General features: G+C 34.5%; 1 long non-coding RNA gene across 1 annotated transcript; it reads left to right on the top strand.

The window, feature by feature from the left end:
- The first annotated feature begins 721 nt into the window (after positions 1 to 721).
- Positions 722 to 4955, top strand: LOC132626328 (uncharacterized). The gene is made up of 2 exons (XR_009577235.1): positions 722 to 1105; positions 4369 to 4955. It is a non-coding gene; the product is annotated as an uncharacterized LOC132626328 (long non-coding RNA).
- The last annotated feature ends 761 nt before the right edge of the window (positions 4956 to 5716 follow it).

The raw sequence follows: 5716 nt of genomic DNA, 5'->3' as shown, positions 1-5716 counted from the left end.
TTAATCATTTAAAATTATTTTCAAACACTTCTTTTCCTCTTATTTTTACCTCTGAGAGTTTGAACAATTTAAATAGTTTAAGTAATTAATTATTTAACCCTTTTAACTCCTGATTTTTATAAAATAATCATAATTTCCCTTTATGTTTTGATTAGGCTAGTTGATTAATTAAATGATAATTATTGCAAAAATTGAGCCCTTTTATATAGATATATTTGTCTTTTGTTTTTGCCTTGGTCATAATTAATTTAGTTAGTCCTCCATTTAAAGAAATTAGTTTATTTTGTAAAAATCAGCCTGTTAGTATTTAATTTGAAATAATAGGTTTAACCTAATTTTCAAAATTTGATTAAAAGGCCATAATTAAGACAAATATGTTGGGCCAGTTAATTAAAGCTTTTTTTTTCAGGCTCATTAACAACTTAGCCGACTTATTAAAATTATTTTTTATAAAGTATTTTGCAGCCCAATTTTACCCGTTTAAATTTACTCTAATTTTTAATTAATGATTGCTAGAAATTAAATATACCCAGCGTATACACCAAATATACACACATGTATATGAAATATATGTGTATACACTTGGTGTCTACATGAAGAAAGGGCCCCTTTTAGTTAAAATTCGGATTGGACCGAGTCCAACCCAATAAGGCTGACCCGGCCCAAAGTCTATCAGAATAAGGGGTAAAACCCCTTTTACATTCTCTTTTCATACCAAACACCCCCTAACCCCTCTCTCTTCTTCCCCCTTTCCTTTCTCGGCTAACCCCAGCCACGCCGCCCCCAAAATCTCCCCTCTCTTATGCCAAGAACGGCAAAAACGCAGAGCTAGCAGGGATTTCGGGGTTCTATAAATTGAACCCTAACTTTCATCGCAACAACAAGGTGGGAGAAGCCAAAAGAAAAAAAAAAACTAGAATTTAAGTCCAACCTGAAATTTAAGCTTAAACTATAATTTTACACTTAAAACTCCTCCTTTCGAGTTTGACTCCCTCAGTTGGAAAATTTTATTTATTTTTGTTCTTTTCTTGTGGTTGAGTTCAAGAGTTGGATGCACAAAGGAGCTTTCGAGTCCCATTCTTGACCAAGGCTGCGTTTAAAAAAGGTAACACTTCAATCCTTTTATCTATTTTGTTCATAGGATGATGTTTGGTCTGTGCTGTTAAGTGTTCTGATTGGTAGTCTTGTAGAATGATTTTGCCTTAGCATTGTTTGAATGGACTTGGAATGAATTCCTCCTAAATATGATACCCCTATTAGCTATGTGCCTAGTCTAGTATTTAGATATTTGTTTGAATTAAATGATCTAGACTAGTGCTAATATCCTTTGCAGAAAATGTTTGAGACTGCTGGAAAATTGAAATGATCTATGTTGAATAGGTTTGAGGGCTGGTAAGGATCAACAGTGCACTATCAGTAATGTACTGGAATAAGGAGTTTGCTTAGTTTAGTTAAGGAACACACAAGGTATTATAAAACTATTTGAATATTAATTGTATGATCTCTAGATGAGGCTGCTTTGTCCTAGAAGTCTACATGACATGTTTGGGGGGTCACTATTTAATTACTTGCCCTCTTAATGAGATAATACCTATTTCAAAAGGATTAGTGACTTAAACATATCTCTAAATGCTGTCTAATGATCTTTGTTTTGAACTTTGAGTATGTCTATAACTCTCATCAGCCTGACCTGTGATATTCCTCTTCTAAAGAGGTGAGACTGCCATGCTCCCACCCTACTATTCCTAAGTAAGAATCAACTTAAACCTGTGTCCAAAGAATCCTTTGTACAAATATGCTATGTTCACTTTGATGCCTTCAATGACTGATATTGCATTGTTGTTGACTTGACATTCTCTGTGATTTGCTTCTATTTCCTATTTGGCTTGTTAAGCTTTATGGTGTGCAATAACGGTTTGACCTAGATAAATATGTTGGAGAACAGGATCAAAGATATAAGTTGGTTAAGAATACAGTTTTTTTTTTTTTTAAAATAAGAGTATGATACTCTGTTCAGAGCCCAGTTTAGCTTAATACCTCATATTAAAGACAAGTCAAGCTAAAATAAGACCTGTAGATTATGTATGCCTTGCTGGGAGACTATAATTCTTAAAATCCTTGTTTGATCATAACCCTTGGACTGAGCTTGACTAAAGAAAGCAGCTAGCTTGTTGTTGACAATTTAAGTTTAAATTAAGGAATATTGAATGAACCTAGTCTTAGTAAGCTAGCTATTATTAAGTTAGTGTTTGAACATCAATCAAGGACATAACTATAATAGGAATAAGTTTAAAAAGAACTAAGCTAAGGTTGTTAGAGGGAAGGGGGGTAGACTAATAATGAACCATTAGTTTATTAGGTTGACATTGGTTTGCAAGTCTGATCTACTCCAGTATTAAAACATGACTAGGTCAAGGGGAGGGAGGATAAAACCACCTGAGCTAGTTTGAATCTTGTGTAAATTCATGAGAAGAACCCTGCCTAAATACAAAATTAGTAGGTGATTTGAGTTAATCTTTTAAAGAGGCTGCCCTTTTAGAACTTGAGTAGAAATCTAAAATGCTTGCCATATATCCTGTTTATGAAGGTATCATATTGTCTTTGCACCTGCATTGCATTTTGGGGATTCATTTCATTTGCTAGCTGAGTCTTTCTTTCCTTTTCCTTTTTTTCTTTCCTTTCTGTGAATCTTGTTGTGTCAAAGACTTAAAGTTTTGATCATGGTTAAGTATTAAAGGATCCCCACAGAGAATCAAGGTTGGTCCATGGTCATTTGGTTATTTGTTTGTTTGAAATATCTTTGAACCCTGCTTAGAGGTTCTGAATGCCTCAAAGAGAGAATCAACATTGTGTTCTAGCCTATAGATGTGATCATGCCATACCCAAGATCAAGTTGCTAATCTAACCTTTATTTTTAAATCATGAGATTCCTACATGAGTTCTATTAGAATAAAACTGGTTCAAGATTCAAAAAATGAAAATTTACCTACTATCCACTTCTTGAGTCATTTGTGTTTGGGTCTAAATTTTAATACTTTGTCCAGATATTTAGTTATCACTATTTAATTGACTGTCTCACATACACTTTCTATGACTTGGTCAATGAAGTTTGTAGTGTGGCATGACTTGCTAAATGTCCAGATTAACTTGAGATGGTTCTGCGAAGTTGAAATGACTTAAGGAACTTGCTAATGAAAATTGGACCTATACTATGACTCTGTATGAATTTTGTTAGGTCTTGATGGTGAGAAATGGCTCTAGTTCTAGCCTAAATGATTTTGTCTAACTAGGTGCACATGTACTTGAACTTATTAAAACACTTGGCTGTGAAAAGTTTTTGGTGGCAATGTTCCTTATGATTAAAAGGGATTGAGGGTCAGCTAAAAATCACATAGCCGAGAAGAGCTTTTTTTAAAAAGGTGCCTTGAGAAGGGATTAAAGGAGAACCAAGCATTGTTTGGTTCACAACTCTTTTCCTCCACATAAAAGGCACCATGGCACTTTTATAAGCCCATGGTGGTGCATGCTAACTATACAAATCTCTTAGAATCATATGAACTCTATTACCATAACCTAAAAAACTTGGTTAGAATCAGACATACACTGATGAATAGCTTCGTGAAACCTAGTAATGAACCTAGGTGCATACGTACATGGCTGAACTAGACACAAAAGGAAGAACTTAAAGGAAAACATGAAACCTGAATAGGTAGGGCATTGAGACTGAATCATTAAAGACTATTAAGATCATGTAGATCCCTCTGTTTTCAAAAACTCCACCAAAGAGACATAGATGATTCTCTGCATTCTTTCTATACCATGTATAAGGCCTGCATACTTCTCCTCTTGATGTTTTCATCTTGTTAGACCTGACTGGGGTCTGAAGATCCACCTCTGTGCTATGTTTATATGTGTAGTCCTGACTGAAACTAGTTCTTTTTTCTCTGTATTGTACCTGTCTGCTCAACCTGTATTTGTCCTTTTGCAAATGTGACATGGGATATACTCTCTTTACTTGGGCCTGCTTTGTTCTCCTTTATATATGCAGTGTATATCTATGACAAAACTCCGTATTAGAATCTGTCCATGTTTGTATATCTTCATGATTGAAATTTCCAAGCTCATTTGCAAACACTACTCCTAGAATCTATCTATGTTTGTATATCTTCATGACTGAAATTGTCAAGCTCATTTGCAAAGAATATATTCCTGCCCCGTTGTTGCAACTGAGTGGTAGTAATGGTACACAGTGTGATATTGTCCTTTGTTTTGGGAGTTATTTTTGCCTATTCCTCTATATCTCTATTTTGAAAGGCCAAACTACTCAATGATATTTGGTCTTAAGTGCATCCTTATGTTTGATTGCAGTAATGTTGAGGATTATCTGGGGTTGGTCTAACCTTCCCCTAGTACCAGCCATGTCTGGGGTTCGTTGAAACCCTTTGAATCTTATGTGACATTGGGAATAAGGATGGTGACAACCACCCTAATCTCATTCCAAAATACTCAGCCCACACATCACAAAAAATGCACTATGGAAGAAATATCATGTCAGGACAGTTTGGCCATTTTTATTATTACCATACGTGTATACCTTCTATATATTATATGAAATTTTATAGGATCTAGTCTAATCGAATTATTTTTTCTCTCTCCTTTCCCTCTCTTACTCTTCGCATGGCCATTTGGGCCAAGGACACAGCCTTCCTATCAGGCCAAAGGCCCAATAGGACAATTCTTTCAGACCTCTATCTAGTACGAGGAAGGGAAGCTAATATGTTTATTCACGAAGGCCTAACCATGGGTGAAAATGGTTAAGGGGGCTTGGTACACCCCAAGTCATTTTATTACTATTGCATGATTGTATTTGTATTTGTAAACTCACATTACTATTGGAAACCAAATGGTTAGAATTAGACGTTTTAGGCAAACGATACTTAAACCGTTTAGTTGGACCTTAGGCTCCTTCGCGAATTTTCAAAACCCATCCTGTTTTCTTATTTTAAAAGGGATTTTTAAGAGGTAAATCAAATGGGTTTTCATAAAATAAACTAGATTTTTAGGAAAAAGTGGTAGGTGTTGGCATGTAAACATTTTTTTTAACCAAAATTACTTGCCCTATAGTCCTTTTTTTAGAATTAAAAGAAATACATTATCGTTTTCATTATAAAATCAGTTGTTAAAAATGAGAGATTTTGTGCAAGTCACGGTTAATTTTCCAAAACCAAAGAATGCTGCACTTTGTTTGGAAAAACTAGCGTTGTTTTTGGACTAAGTCCGAACAAACAAAAACTGAGTGTTTGGCCAAAGCCCACCAAATCGCCATAAGTCAAGATTTTGATCAAAGTCCAGTCCTAAATGCTCCCTTTTTAGAAGTAGTATAAATAAGATGCATCTTTTTGGCCAAAGCCCATTACATTTTCTAATTCAAAAAATCGACAATCCTTTTTCTTTAAACGGACATAAATTTTTATGGTTTAAATCCTTTGCTCTCAACAAGTATGTTGTCATCTGTTATTGCAAATTAAATCCATTCTTTTACGGCCTAATGCCGAAACAAGTTGTACTTTTAAAACAAAGTACCAAAAACATTCTTCCTTAAATTGAAAACATATTCATAATAACAGAATAATAAGTAAGGCGTTTTGACGTATATATATGATTAACCCAAACCAAGTGTTGATTAAGGCAGGAACTGGAATATATATATATATAC

Source organism: Lycium barbarum, chromosome 2, assembly GCF_019175385.1.
Source record: "Lycium barbarum isolate Lr01 chromosome 2, ASM1917538v2, whole genome shotgun sequence".
NCBI classification, from domain to species: Eukaryota; Viridiplantae; Streptophyta; class Magnoliopsida; order Solanales; family Solanaceae; genus Lycium; species Lycium barbarum.
Note: the sequence above shows the minus strand (reverse complement) of the source record. Positions and strands in the feature narration are given on the sequence as shown.